General features: G+C 38.9%; 1 protein-coding gene across 2 annotated transcripts in view; it reads left to right on the forward strand.

The window, feature by feature from the left end:
* The first annotated feature begins 1,125 nt into the window (after positions 1-1,125).
* fam222ba (family with sequence similarity 222 member Ba) overlaps positions 1,126-16,485 on the forward strand; it is a 64,162-nt gene continuing 48,802 nt past the window's right edge. The window contains exon 1 of one of the 2 annotated variants that reach the window (XM_057357291.1): positions 1,126-1,260. The gene's annotated coding sequence lies outside the window, so the exon portion shown is untranslated. Of the gene's footprint in view, positions 1,261-2,532; positions 2,733-16,485 lie in introns of those variants that run through there. The other variant, XM_057357282.1, reaches the window with a different exon arrangement.

The raw sequence follows: 16,485 nt of genomic DNA on the forward strand, positions 1-16,485 counted from the left end.
AAACATGTATATGATAAAGTAGTAGGATTTTTATGTTCAATCTAGTAAGCGTGCTGTGGAATGGTAAATGTTTTTTTGAAAGTGACCTATTAGTCAGATATGGTGACCCATACCCAAAATGTGACCTCTGCATTTAACCCATCCAGAGAGTAGTGAACACACGTACACCCGGAGCAGTGGGCAGCTATCACTGCAGCGCCTGGGGAGCAAGTAGGGGTAAGGTGCCTTGCTCAAGGGCACCTCAGTCGTTACCCGCCGGCCCTGGGAATCGAACCGGCAATCTTCTGGTCACGAGTCCAACTCTCTAACCATTAGGCCCCACAATGTAAATGTTTTATAAATGATTGATTGGTAACTGTTTATATTGTACACTTAAAGCTATAGGAAAAATAGTTCACCCAAAAATTAAAATTCTGTCATCATTTACTCACCCCTTTGTCATTTAAAACCTGTACGACTTTCTTACTTCAAAGCACAAAAGAAGATTTTTTGAAAAATGTTGTTAACTGGCCCCCATTCGCTTGCATTGGTTTTGTGTCCATACAATAGAAGTGAATGGGTCCAGTGCTTTTCGGTTACCAGCTTTCTTTTAAATGTTGTCTTTTGTGTTCTGCGGAAGAATACAGGTTTGAAATGACAAGAGGGTGATTTAATGATGACAGAATTTTCATTTTGGCGTGAACTATCACTTTAATTTACTTTGTCTGCCTGTCTGTTTGATTTGTCTTTTAGATGTTGTTCTCCAAACAAATTTTTTTACAGATGCTGTTTGCCATTGCCTAATAAAATACACTGTAATTGTAATTATTTAAGCAAAATGCTTATTGTAAAGGTCAAGTTATTATTTGTTATTATCAACAATTTACCTGAATAGAAAACGAGAACGTCTCCAATAGTTTTTCCTATTTGTTCCTATTATATACGTTTCAGCCATATTATCAGTGAATTCTATTTCTGCAGAAGGCAACATGTTGCGTAAATAAATACATTTTTTATTATATTCAATTGAGAAGAGTGTCTAAATCTTATCCTTTGTAATTTTTATATTTAATTATATTTCGTATATGTAAATAAAAACGATTGGACTGCAGCCATCGTCTGCAACACTGTCGCGCATGCGCCGGAAGTTGCTGCCGCAGACAGCGACACTGATTCGACAACGCAGAGCAGCAACACTAGAAAAAATCAAAACACTGTCTCCAAATAATACTAATCCATTATGATGTTTTGAGCAATGTATTTTCACACGATCCACAGAGAGTAAGTATATCGTTTGACTAACCATTGTAATGATTCTGTGCTCGATGGTTCACTATGTTATCCATGATGCTTTGGGGAGCAACAAAGGAGTCAGTTCTCTATATAATTCAGTGTAAGTCAGGCTAATTACAAAGCTGGCTTCACACTTTAGACCAGTAATACACAGCATTAGCAAGACTTATAAACAAGTGTAAAAATGCCGGTTTTGGGAAAAATCTGCTAATGTGAAATACACGTGATTTTTATTTTCTACATGCTGGTTGTGGACTGTGGTGATTTACCATAAATGTTTGTAAAGCTGACGATAGCTGCCACACATTTTGCTGTGTTTTATTAGTCCGTGTATTATTTCTATTTTCCCGAATGTTTCTCTAGGGTACATTTTAGGGCTAGGTGGTATCAGGCCTGTGGTGACTTTAGCAGGCAGACTGAGCGCATGCAATGCAGAATTCGCATTTGATCCTCTAGAAAAAATATATATAAATTCATGGCCGTGACCTTTGCTGAATATCAAAGGCGTTGTCTCGAAATGTCACGGGGGATTTCTCCGCCGAGAAGCGGTGCGGTGTTTGAAGCTGGGGGTTTTGACAGCCGACAGCAGATTGGTCGGTGGGTGGAAAGTTATAAAGTCACATATCATTAGATGCTTTATTAGTTTGGGGAGAATTGACTGCGATCCACATATATGCCGGACTTTGTGACGACGTTGTGAAATGTACAGTTGCTCTGTCATAAATCTGTCTCTAGCCAGATGGAGTCTCTTTAAAGCGACTGAGTGTACAGCAATATAAAAACAGTAAACACAGAGTTGCACGTAACACATGCCACCCATGCAGATTTGACTCATTTACAGTTTATGTGTGGAATGTTTGATTGACAAAATATGATTGCACCTGCTTCATTATATTGTATTGCTTCTTGTGTTTGCATCGAAAAGTACTTTCCTTAAAGTAATTCTTGCAAAGTGATCTTATTTGTCCTCTTAATCTGTGCATATGTTTATGAATAAATACGATGTATGTTTCATACTCGCAGATGAATGCAGTTTCACATGAAAGGGGTCGGCAAGGTAACAAAGGGTTGACGTCATGCATCTCATCCGCCCGCATGACTTCCAACTCTAAATCCCAGCCTTTTTTTCTTTACGAAATCACTGTGATTGGTCAAACGCGCTGCTCGACGCTTCCTAGTCTGACCGAAAACCAATGGGAGCGTTTTTGGAGGGAGGCTTCCGTGTTGATGTAAAAGAGTAGGCGGGGCTAGTTTGTGGGGAAAGCGGTGCGATAGACGCTACTGCTTGAACCGTCCGCGACGCCAACGGATCTAGTGAAGGTAGCTCGGCGGCTGTCCGTGTTGAATTGGCCAATTTCTATCGCGGTCCAGAGGATTTAAACATGCGTTTCGGTCTTGAGGATTGGTGCTAAATGCGTACCATTTCAACGAATGTCATCCGTAAATAACTGGATCCCGGGGTAAGAATAAAGCTTATGTGTGGCACAGAGACCTACCGTATTTTATTATTGCTGACCATATGTTGTGATCTTCGACCACGTCGCATGCTTTCATCAGAGGATTTCATGCAGTTAAGCGAGTCTTGGCAGCTCTTGCGCTTTTCCTATGTATGTAAACGGTGCAAAAGCTTTCATGTCTTGCATGTTCAGAGCTTGTCGTCGTCTGCAAAAAAATGATCTTTAACAAACCTTTTAAGATTGAATTAAAGCGATTATGTGTCCGGTGAAAATACTTTAAAGCCTTAAGTATCATTAAATGGCTGATCTGTTTCTGCTTGTTTCTAGAGGTTTATGTGGTTTTAACAACGCTTTTCTGCTTTTTGTTCATGTACTTTAACCATCCTTAAAAGCTCAATTACCTAACACTGTGAGCGTGTTTATTTGATTTACGTCTCCGGTATCTTGTGCTCACTCAGTTAAAACCAGAGCTTGACATTAGTTACCCACAGAGTGCAGTTTTATATCGTTGCGCTTTCTTCAGTCTGCCCTACATTTTCCAAAGGCTGGATAATTAAATTTCAGACTCCTATTTCCAGAGAAACACGGTCTCCTATTCTCAGTACAATTATCGAGCGTGGTGAAGGATCATTTTGACATCTGGGTGTAACGTTTCCCTTCTTCTATGAGGAGCTATTATGTGATTTGCCTTTTTGAATGGATCACGGGGGCAGTGGTTTCAAATATGCATGCCTACTCATTGAAGAAAATACATTTTCGCTCATGCATCTGTCTTTTCTCCAGGCTAAGAATAACCAGAGCTTGTTTAATGGCATTTTTCGTGAGTAACCTGTTTACATGTGCTGTGAACCATTTTGCCTTAATCCAGAGGCTGATCCACTCATACCCCTTTGAATGTTTTTTTTTCATCTGTTTTTATTAAACTGCAGTGTTGTCATTTCAGTAACAATTGTGTTGTCAATGTAGTTTCTTATAATGGAATTAGCAGTGTGGTCAATGTGTTAAAAAATCTCTCCAGGTGCTTAGTTTTGTAACGCATGGCAACCCTGCTAATGCATTTGATAATTAACACATTCCTCTATGTGTGTGCATGGAGAGCTTGTGGCAGCGTTCTCCTCTTAAGTGGTTTATGTTTAATTGACCTGCCCAGGCTAAGCATGGACTAAATGAAGCAGGCTTAATTTTGTGTGTTTTTCTGCAAACCTCTCCAAGCTGGCAAAACACGTATTTGTTTGTGTAGGTTAGGTTTTACCATCAAGGTTAAAGGTGGAGACAGTCATCAAAGGGCAAATACCAAACATGTTTACCTGTTATTTATGAAACTCATAAATTCATTCCATCAAGGGAATTTGTTTCAATGCCAAGCCACGTTTTTAAGAGTAAAAAGAGGTAGGGAACAGTGTTGGGTAAGTTACTCTGAAAAAGTAATTAATTACTAGTTACTAATTACATATTCAATAGTGTAATTAGATTACTGTACAAATTACTCTCTCCAAAAAGTATTTAGTAATTTACTAATTACTTTCTATATCCTATATCAACCTTGATTAGTTAAGTGATTCATAGGCATGAAACGGCTCTTTTAATTCATTCAAATAAATAATATTAAACTACATAAAGTACTCTTATTAACTGACCAAAGTATTACAAATGTGAGAATTATACATTAAAGCATTCATTTTAAAGTTAGACTTTGAATTTTGATGTCAATTCCACTATTGCACACACATATATTACACAAAGTATTTAGTTTAATTACATCAAAAGTAACTGTAATTAAATTACAGAAAAAATAAGAGTAATTCCTTACTTTACCTTTTCAAGGGAAAAGTAATTAAATTACAGTAACTAATTACTAAGTAACTAGTTACACCCAACACTGGTAGGGAACTTTGTTTTGAGTTTTGACTGTGTAATTGTCACTGATCATATGTTTTGAAGCTGTAATTTGTGTGTGAGAAAAATGACAACACTTGTAATTTTATATTCTGGGATCACGTCAAGCCTTTCCTGTCAAGCTCAGAGACATGTTGTAAATACTGATTGCAATTACTGAGAGAGGTACACACAGGCGATCTTGTTATTTCGGAGATCAGCTGAGTGAGGTCCAAGTGGACAGATTTCTCATCTGAAGGACGAGCAGTCACAGTTTATGAGTCAATAGATGACAATTTACGCTGTAAGAGATGGAGATGAATTTGAGAGGCAGAAGTGAAGGTTAGTAAGTTTATCTAAACTGGATGTGTTAATTTGCTCATTTGAACACATTTTAAGTTAACACATTGTTATAATTATTGGTGATCACAGTGCTGTTATTGGTGATCATTAACATAAAATAGTCATCCTTAGTAACCTTGTATCTCTTTACAAATAGTCTGACCTTGTTTATATGCTTATTTAAAAGCCTTGATTTTACTTTTAGTGAAAAATAAATTACTGCTAAAGTGGTTTCCATTTATAAGCCAAATAAAAACGTTGCCCTCTCAATCCCTCTTAACGTGACCCTCCCCATTTGGATTAGGCTGTAAAACATAGTTTATTTGGCTCGCAAGAAAGTCAGATCAAGCTTTCCGCACACAGCTCGCATTTCCAGCCTGCGTGTGTTTGTGGTGTGCATGCACATTTGCACAGCTGCTTCCCACTGCATGCCAGTTGGAGAAAAATGCATGTACACAGGTTCTGTGTCTCTTCTCTTTCCCCACCTATTGAGAGAGTGAGAGTTAAACACCCAGCTGTTAAATCAGGCCACACACACGCTCTTTTTCTAATTCTCATCATCTTCAGTTACACAAGGGCCATAAACGCTTACTGCTGTCTATCGCTTTAAACAGACCAAATCTCTCCTCACGCTGTTCAGCCCAAAGCAAGTAACTGGCCTGGCTCATAAAATCCCTTTTGTGTGGGGGTACACTGAAAGAGATCAGCTGAGAAAGACCCCTTAGATAAGCCTGTTAGATGTCAGCGAGGAGTCTTATGTCAGCTAAATGGGACACCCCTGGGTGGGCTTATGGGGCGACAGGGATAGGAATGTTTGGTTTTCAGTTTTGTTTGCATATGGATTCTGTCTGTTATCTAGCTAGTTGTATCTCTTAGGATTTTTCCCATACCTGTGATATGCGATTGTATGTGTGTGAAAGAGATTTGTAAGGGCTGTTTTAAGAGCCCCCTGCTTTGGTCCAGTTCCAAACCGATCTCCTCGATCTGCATATAAATAACATGAGTTTACGCTTTCCAATTGCGTGTAATACATAACGCCAAAGTCTAATTTTGCTTGCATATGATATGCCAATCAGTTCAGTTGCTTCGTTTGCCTGGCGTCATGAGGAGACGCGTTCGGTTCTTTGCATTTGTAAAACTGAATGATTTTATAAATACGTATTATTCATACTTTAATAAAGCAATAAGCCCCAAGAAGCAGTGGGTTACAGTGAATTTATAACAGCTAAGGGCGTTGTGCCTAAAACCCCGTAGCTGTTATAAAATGCATTGTAACCCACTGCTTCGCAGGGATTATTGCTTTTATAAAACGGTTATTCCATATGCTTAGCAAGGTTTCATAAAATAAAGTAAATAAAATTATATTTAGGCTATGTGGTGCGGTCAGCCGTTATATATTGGGGTATTTTATAACGGTTTAGAACTCCGCTCAGCCAATCAGAATCAAGGACCAGAACTGACCGTTTTATAATGGATATTTTAGAGCACCTAAACCCACTCCTACCCTAAACCTAAACCCACCCGCTTCCCAACGACATAAAACAAGCAAACAGAAGTCAACCATGGGTATTTATTGAAAACACTGACCGAAACCAGTAGAAAAGCATTACAATCAGGTCGTGTTGCATTCCGAGTCTTCTATAGGCGTACGATATCGTTATGCGAGCACAGTAGTATGAAGGTATTTTTGATGCAAAACAACTGTGCAGCTGTGAGAGTGGAATTTGTAGTTGTAGAGGTTGGCCACACATGTGTATCAGTACATTTGAAGTCAAAATTTGAAGTTGCAAACTTTTTTTCTCTCCCGCAAACACAACAGTTACACCTTCTTGAATCCTTCATTGCAAGTGCACAAATCCAATTCTACAAATCCCAAACTAAGATACTCGTGCACCAGTGTTAATTTTGACAGCAAATTTTGATTTAGTTTTAGTCATAGTCTTTTGACGAAAATGCAATTTAGTTTTAGTCACATTTTAGTCAACCCCATCATTTTAGTTTTAGTCTAGTTTTAGTCGACGAAATATGAAAAACATTTTAGTCGAATAAATATACATTATATTTAGTCTACTAAAATCTAAATGGTTTAAATCATTTACTTGGTGTAATTAAATGTTCCATACAAAGATTCAACTGTTTTGACATAATTTACTTCACCTTAGAATAAAATTAAACCAGGTCATTACCTTTATTTTTCAGAAAATTCCAGTAACTAGATATGCATTGTTGGAACGCAGAGTATTAGACCATGAACGACATGTTCCAGTTCGTTCAATTCCATTTGACTGAATTGACTCGTTAAGTAGGGCGTGTTCATTCAGTTCATTCAACCAATGAAACGCTCTGACACGGCTCACACTCAAAGGCTATTGGCTCATGGCATGCCTCTTTGAAGAAAGAGCGCACTGTCTTTGCTTGATACAGCAATGAATGAGAATAGCTTTCAAAAAGACATATTATATAAATTGTATTACATTTCTTTAGTCATGCAAACATGTTACATATTTGGTTGGAATGTACAGTTCGACTCACTTCATCACTTCTATAATCAGTAGAGGACAGCGCTGGTTTCTTTTGGCTGACTCTATGTTGCATTTCACGTTATGCAGCAGCTCGTGTTAAGTTAACATTGGCATATAAAACCTTTGAGCTTGCCTTCGTAATGTGTTTCGGGGTGACTCGCCTGCAGTCGCGCTTCAAGTTTGCGGCGTTTTACCGGCGATCGTGAAGAAAATAAGACGCTTTGTAACCCGCGTGGAGACACAGAATACATGTGTGTGCTTCCCCTTCTCCCAGAGACTTCTCTCTGCCGTTTATATGAGATAAGCAGCACATGCGCGCAAACTGATGTCCGCCAGGTGGGACAAGAATATTTTCGTCTCGTTTTTATTAGTTGACGAAAATGTCAGTATATTTTTATTACAGTTTTCGTTATAATGCATTCATTTTTATTTAGTTATCGTCTCGTTTTCGTCAGTGAAAACATGTCGTTAACGAATACTTTTCGTCATAGTTTTCATTAACGAAATTAACACTGTCGTGCACTCACATTTTATGCTACAATTGCTGCAGTAAATATGGTGCAAAACACATTCACACACCTGCACCAAAAGACGTGCGTTCACAGATGAGTTTTGCACATCCGCAAATCAGTATGTGAATTCATGCAATAAGAGTTGAATGCTTGTAAAATATGTTCTCACAAATTAAAGGTTTTATTCTTGGACATTTTTCTGGCACAAACACAACTGCTTGAATCTCCTGCTGCGAGCCTCTGACACAAGTTCGCACACTCTCTCATTTTGCACCACATATCAGAGGCCAAATGAGCTAGTTTTGGCGCCCAGCAGGTGGTGCCCTAACGCGCAAGTGAAAAAATTCGGCCTTGGATTACTTGCGCGTTTGGAATAAATAGCATCTAGCCGTATGTTATGTGTTGTGTTTTATATTGTATAATTCACAAACTATTAGGTTTAGGGGTGGGGTTGGGTTGGGTTACGTGCTCAAATGCATCAAAATTGCGCGAAAGTAAATAATAAACGTGCACAAATTATGATGGATGTCCGATTAAAACAACAATCACACCCTACACGTCATGATGGCAAAATTACACCACAATATATAATTTAGTCGTGTCGTGGATGCGTCTGCTCTCCAGCGAAGCTAATGGGAAATATTGGCATATCATGCACGCAAGATTTGGCGTATGTATTACACACAGATTGATGAGACCGGGTTGCCATTTCAGCTAAAATCACACCAATACATGAAATGCAGTGATTTTCTACTTCTGATCAGTCTGAAGTATAACAACCATAACTACTGATTTTCTTATAGCAATTTGTCACCTTCTTTAAGTAAGGATAAGATAAGACCTGTATTTTAGGAACGTGTGTGAGGTAGAAAAGGAACGTGTTTATCCCAGTCTGTCTGTAGGACAGTGAAGTTACGGACAGCAGTCATCTGCTCTTATCTGTTTATGGCTGTAGATAAGACCTCTGGAACTGGATATGTGACCCTCCCTTCTGTCTCTGCCCTGCTTCATAATGAGGGTTTGCTTGGCAAATTGCATATCTGTCCAGTGTAATCTGAAAAGATCCCATTAGTATGGAAGCATCTCATCTCCTGCTCGGGTGACAGGGGAGCCTGCTGTGTGATGGGACCTTGGTGGTCATGTGACACTGAGCTGTAATCCTAAAGATACAAAAGTGTGATTCAGAATCTTGTGACGAAGAAGTTAGTTTTAAACTCTGAAAAGTGTTAGAGTGAGGTTTAAGGGGGGTGGTGTTCGATTTTATTCCATGGAGAGAGAACTGTATCTGTAATGTCGCTGTGTGAAGGCCACCTAGACATCTTAGAGTCTTCGTAGTGGATTTCTTATGCTGTGTAAACGGTGTGCATGTGTGTTGAAAGATGCTTTGACAATGGCTGACAAAGGATTTGACAAGTGTATTGTATGATTTCCTTACTGTTTATATATTCTTACAGAGTGACATCTTAGTTAACTTTGCAGGTTTTTTACGCTATAGAACTTCAAATAGTGTCACAATAATTCAACAATTGATAGAGTAGGTAATAAAAGGCATGTCACATTGCCTTGTCTGATGTAGCTTTTCATCTTTTCTTAAAGCATGTCCAATGATAAATGTCTGAAAAAGGGTGATTTGTGATAGGCACCTTGTAAAATAGTTACGATATGCCGTTAAGACTGTGTTGCTTTTTCCACATCGTAGAAATCAGACCTTGTTTGTTTAGAGTGGAATTTTTTGTAAGATTGTGTATCTGATAAAACTGGCTGTTAAAGAGCATTTTCATGAAGGCCACCGTTGGGAATGATATTCTCATTCAGCACAATCCTGGGGAGTGGAAGCAGCCACAATCCGTGTTTGTCTTCCAAGAGTGTTTATTATTACATTTTGTGTTCTTTGTTTTTTATAACAAACTTTCATAATATGTTGTTAATATTAAAGATTTACTGGCATCAGGAAGACTCAATTTACATGGTATGACTGGGATGAAGCCAAGGTTGATGTCAGGTTCCATGGTGCAGGTCGAGTCAACAGACACTTGATAGAGAGAGAAAGAATGGAAGGTGAGAAGGAGGCATGTTATGATTGTGAATGTTTGGCATGTTTGTTAAATTCGATCATGCCAGCCTCTGCTCCCGCACTCATAAAAGCTCTTTGATGAGTGTTCTTTGCCCCAGGCACACAACTTACTGTCAGACGTTGCCATTGGTTGGCTTTTTATCAGTGGCTGTCCCCCATTGGCTGTTCTTAAGCCTCTTAGTTCTTATTTGAAGCTACTAAAACAAAGAGAGCCTTCCAAACGTACACTCACCTAAAGGATTATTAGGAACACCTGTTCAATTTCTCATTAATGCAATTATCTAATCAACCAATCACATGGCAGTTGCTTCAATGCATTTAGGGGTGTGGTCCTGGTCAAGACAATCTCCTGAACTCCAAACTGAATGTCAGAATGGGAAAGAAAGGTGATTTAAGCAATTTTGAGCGTGGCATGGTTGTTGGTGCCAGACGGGCCGGTCTGAGTATTTCACAATCTGCTCAGTTACTGGGATTTTCACGCACAACCATTTCTAGGGTTTACAAAGAATGGTGTGAAAAGGGAAAAACATCCAGTATGCGGCAGTCCTGTGGGCGAAAATGCCTTGTTGATGCTAGAGGTCAGAGGAGAATGGGCCGACTGATTCAAGCTGATAGAAGAGCAACTTTGACTGAAATAACCACTCGTTACAACCGAGGTATGCAGCAAAGCATTTGTGAAGCCACAACACGCACAACCTTGAGGCAGATGGGCTACAACAGCAGAAGACCCCACCGGGTACCACTCATCTCCACTACAAATAGGAAAAAGAGGCTACAATTTGCACGAGCTCACCAAAATTGGACAGTTGAAGACTGGAAAAATGTTGCCTGGTCTGATGAGTCTCGATTTCTGTTGAGACATTCAAATGGTAGAGTCAGAATTTGGCGTAAACAGAATGAGAACATGGATCCATCATGCCTTGTTACCACTGTGCAGGCTGGTGGTGGTGGTGTAATGGTGTGGGGGATGTTTTCTTGGCACACTTTAGGCCCCTTAGTGCCAATTGGGCATCGTTTAAATGCCACGGCCTACCTGAGCATTGTTTCTGACCATGTCCATCCCTTTATGACCACCATGTACCCATCCTCTAATGGCTACTTCCAGCAGGATAATGCACCATGTCACAAAGCTCGAATCATTTCAAATTGGTTTCTTGAACATGACAATGAGTTCACTGTACTAGAATGGCCCCCACAGTCACCAGATCTCAACCCGATAGAACATATTTGGGATGTGGTGGAACGGGAGCTTCGTGCCCTGGATGTGCATCCCACAAATCTCCATCAACTGCAAGATGCTATCCTATCAATATGGGCCAACATTTCTAAAGAATGCTTTCAGCACCTTGTTGAATCAATGCCACGTAGAATTAAGGCAGTTCTGAAGGCGAAAGGGGGTCAAACACCGTATTAGTATGGTGTTCCTAATAATCCTTTAGGTGAGTGTATGTAGCCAGTATTTTAGTTCTCCTTCTGTCTTATTTCTATTTCTGGCTTGTTTGTGATAAAAGCATTTTCGAAGAAAACATACACAGGCTTTCCTTCTCATGATGGCTTTGCATCTGATAGTGCTGAGTCATGTAAATAACTGAACAGAAAAACTGAGATTAGCATTATGACCATAATGATTGTCTAATTATAAAAAAACACCAGCTGATCCTAATCGATCAGATCCACGATCGAGAAGCTAATTTAACATTCAAAAAAGGCTTTTGTACCAAACTTAAAAGCACTGATGATCATTTTGCATTATTTTGAATTTGCAGTATGTTATGCCATTCAGCCAACACCGTGCATGGATCAGCAGGGCTCAAACAGCCACGTGAGACTGTGCTCTTGCACTTACAGCTTAGTTGTTTATAATAGGATGAGAGTGTTTGTGTTGTCACATTGCTCACTTTTTTGTATAATTTAAAGCTAAAATGTAAGTTTCAATAGAAAGTTGGCTGTCTAGTAGTGCTATAATGCTAGTGCTGATGATATGTACTTCGCTACAAAACAGCAATAGATTTTCTGACTAAATCCTTTTCTGTAGCTGTATTTAATGTGTGTGTATTTGTTCTCTGTTTCGAGGGAAAGGTGAAGAAGGGCTCTAGACTGCGGCCAAAATGCTCGCAAATGCGATCGTTTTTTTATAACGTGCGAGGTAAAATTTCGAATTTTTGTAAAACGAATTTTTGCTCCGCCAAAGATTTATATGAACATTTAATGTGACTTATGAGTCGTGAATGACGCGCTTGCGATTAGTGTAGGAAAGAGCGAGCAGAGAGCTCGTGCACTCCCTCTGTCTCCAAACTAAAGTGTGTGTTTGACTTCATTTGGTGTTGCGCAGACCGAACAGCATAAAAGCATTGTGGGACAGAGTTCTCCATATGCTTTTAAAACGTTCTCACGGAACATTGATGTCATATTCTGATCATTCTGCGCAGCGCTTAATGAAGTCGAACACGTCGGTTTCTGAACTGTCTCTCTCCCTCACACTTCAATCAAAAGCAAGGTCGGAAGACAGAATCCATGTTTCATGTGGCGCATTCTGAGAATATTTTTACCTGAATTGCAGCTGGGTGTGAATGTGCTCAAAAACATGTTGCCTTTTCTTCCCTGACAAGTGTTCCGCTCATGCAGCTGGGCAATTCCGTGAAAATGTCAACCTTACCACGAAAAAATTAAGTTTTTACCAGTGGTTTTTACTATGGTAACAGCACAGATTTTAACATTTGGTGGTTCAAATACCCATGTGAGATCTCTCTTCAAATTTGTAAAGCATTTGTTTTATTTTTAGTGCATGATTTTTCATAGTCAGGTAAGTGCCATTTTCAGGATTGTCACATCCATAACGCTACATATTCCTCATAAATGGACACTTGAAAATGAATATAAAGTAACTATTTTATGTTCTATAAAGAGGCATCCCTTCTCCATTCATTGGGTATTATTGCTTCAGGATTGTGCATTTTATTTTATAGAAATCCTACAAAGTTCCCAAAAACCGCGTCCTTTTTTGTCACATCCATAACGCATGTTTATTTCCCTTTTTTTAAATATACATTTTTTTCATAGAGTGACATTTTTTGATGTTTAGACTCTATCAACAAGGGTTCAGTAAAATATAAACAGATGGTTCAATATAATCGCAACAAATTCATTCTCTGAGCATTTTTATGTCAGGTCCATAACAAAAAATGTCACGTCCATAACGCTGGAATTGCCCAGCTGACATAAAGATCCTAACATCTGTGAAAAACAAACTGCTCGTCAATGTCCGCTAATGTCTGATTCGCGACGTAATGACTTATTTTAACAGATTCATTTTGTTGAAACAAGTCGTATATCAAGCACCGAACTCACGAGACTCACTGACTGAACCCATCAAATCAGTCACTCAAAACACCTCAGAACACAAGCGTGCTTAGACCATTTAACAAGAGTGGTTAGTAAGATTAAGTATTTAAAGTTTATTTATGACAACGTGTAGTAAAGTACATATATAATAATTTAGTTCTGAGTTACTTTTGAGTTTTGAGCTAGCTAATTTGATTTAATTTTATGTGGTAAAAGCAGTGGCAAAGCCAGAGGGGAGTCCAAGGTGGCACTGAACACCCCTGACATCCAATTGGTCACCCTGGGTGCCACCCCAAAATTTGATTCGCTACTTATGTTGATTGACATCTGATTTCACCTTTTGTTGAACATCACTTTTATTTTGACGTTCGGGGCCCATGCTTGCACGTGATGTCACCGCACACGAGTCTAGTTGAGAATGAGAATGGAAAAACGTTGTGCGATGGATTGTACAGCGCGAAATCTGAGATTTATTTTTAAAGACTGACGAAAGAAAGAAAAGAAGCAAACGGACCGCTGCAATTTGCTAAACAAATGGAATATTCAATAGTACCTGCTTGCTTGCTAGCCATTTCAAGTCCGACCCAGCCAGGTACGTTTTTTTGTTGAACCATACCATTATAGTGTTATCTACCTACTTTCTAACATTACACTTTTAAATGTTGCGTAAATGTAAAGTTTTCCCAGCATTTTCTAACCTTAGATAAATATAAACAGTGTTGGGAGAGATCCTCTATTTATTTTAACATTCTAAGCAGGTGTACTTCATACAAACTTTAGAAGGAAGAAATAAGTTTCCCTCTTTAGCCTTGGCTTTAGGATTCTTAAACAACTTTTCATTGTGTAAGTTTATGTTAGGCTCCATTAACAGATAGTAAATCGGTTCCCAACATAACATACATTGTTTACATCAGGGTCGGAAATTAACAGAGTCTTTGGAAAAATGACAACAAGGTGAACAAATCTGCTCTCCAAGTTCAAGACAAAAGAGGAAAAATAGTCCATGCATAATAAAAAACTAGCTATGACAGTCGCAATCTAAATAAGATTTAGGTGAAAATGAACGAATGTGGATGACATCTTCTTTGCTCTGCTACAGCTTTGAGCATTACAGCCAATCAAGTTCAGGGTATGAATATTGTGACCAATCAGAGGCGTTTAAATGATTCACCGGTGAAGAAGAGCTGTGCTGAAGTGCATCACGCTCAAAAAGTTTGTCATTAACCGCGTTACGGTAGATACGATGTAAGAAAGAGATTCATTAGTCAGACTCTTTACTGTATTACCTGAAGCCATTGAGTGTTTTAGTGATGTTGGATGTTCTTTGTTTGATTTCTACATATTTCCCGTTTGAATAACTGCTTTTTATGTTCCTTAGAGAATCAAAAAAGCAATAAAACAGCAATACAATAATTCATAAACGCTTCTCGGCTTGTTTTGTAGCGTGTAAAGCATGTGACAAGTGTTCATGAGTGACACATTAACAGAACGATTCATCAACTGAGGTCATTAGGCAAGGTCTTTATGATTACTGTAAAAAAGGGTGCGACCAAATTGTAAGTTGGTGCGACCAACTGAGAAAGTGGGTCGCACCAGTGCGACCAGTGGGAAAAATGAGTCTAGAGCCCTGTGAAGGTAAAAGAGTAGTGACCTGGACATCCTGTAAAAACCCTTTCTTTGTGCAGCGGCACAAGAGTCCCTCCAGTGTGTATGTGTGTTTGTTTAGTGTGTGTGTTATTTCAGTGTGAGAGATCTAGAGGGGAGAATAGGGGCCCTTTACGGCCACTAAATCAGTGCTCCTGTTAAGATCCATTGTTGGGACCACTGAATGCTCAATGCTGTATGTTGAATGCTATCTCTGCACAGGGTGAAATGGCTAGATGACATTATTCCTGTGGTAGAGCGAAACGGAAGGAATAGGTTTGACCAGAATGTTTATTTTTTATTTTGTGAAAAGAGCTTGTATTTTAAAGCAAGAGTGGGGGTGATGGGTGAGCGTTGACCTTCACTAGGTCCGAATGAAAGAAATCCAAATGAATTCTGAATGGACATTTGTGTTCAGACCTGAAGTCTACGTGTGCTGTGTGTTCATTTTGAGAGTGGTTTCTGTCACGATAGATTAACTTCAGCACCTTTGGACATTTGAGATGGTTTCATATCTTTCACGCATGATTGTAAGATTGAAAGCGGGGTGGGGGCTCATTGCAGGCTGATATTGCCTGTGTTTCTTGTTCTTGTTATTTTGTGCGTCTCTGGCAAAGTAATAATTGAAAGTTATTACTTTGACCACAGGCTAGGGTTTATTGATTTGGTAATCTTGACTGCAATTCCTGAAATGTTACCAAAGGACGTATTTCTGTGATCTTATCCACAGTCTTGCATGTCTGCGCTTTTTTTAAAGTAATAAAGTGTCTTTGCCTGAAATTAAAAATGCTTGCGCTTCCTTTGAATCAAAAGTGTCACTTTTTTAATGTTTAAATACTTTTATTCAAATCCAATATTAATTTAAAGATGCAACCTGTACTTTTTTCAGCAAGTACATAAGATATCTGTTCAAAACTGTTACCCATGTATTTTCCCATGTAAAGATAAGCACACGAAATAGCCTGCAATTTAATGTTTCAAACAGAGGTGGCGATAGAGAGGCAATAATTATGGCTTGCTTTAACCATTTGTAGGTTGATTTCTCAAAAATGTTTAAACACTGTTGTATAGCAGTGCTATTAAAATATTTCTCTGATCAGTTGAGTGTCCCGACGAGCCCTGCATAGCAACCATTGCTCAATGAGTGGTGAAAGTTTGGGACTTTTTGTCCGACCAGTAGAATGGGGAATGTTCTGTCAGAATCTATTTGAAAACATTTTTGCAATAACATTTGATAAAGAAATGACACAGTTTAATTTATGTTATTCAAACCTGACTTCGCAGGAATTCGTAACTATTTTACGAGGTCGCTAATTTGTATGAATTTGTACGATGAGAGTCATCCCACCCCTAAACCTTACAGTCGCTGGCACAAAAGCAAATCGTACTGAAACATGCAAATAACATTATACATACTCATACGATTTAGCGACCTTGTAAAATAG

The sequence above is a fragment of the Triplophysa rosa genome, linkage group LG2 (genome assembly GCF_024868665.1).
Source record: "Triplophysa rosa linkage group LG2, Trosa_1v2, whole genome shotgun sequence".
Lineage (NCBI taxonomy): Eukaryota > Metazoa > Chordata > Actinopteri > Cypriniformes > Nemacheilidae > Triplophysa > Triplophysa rosa.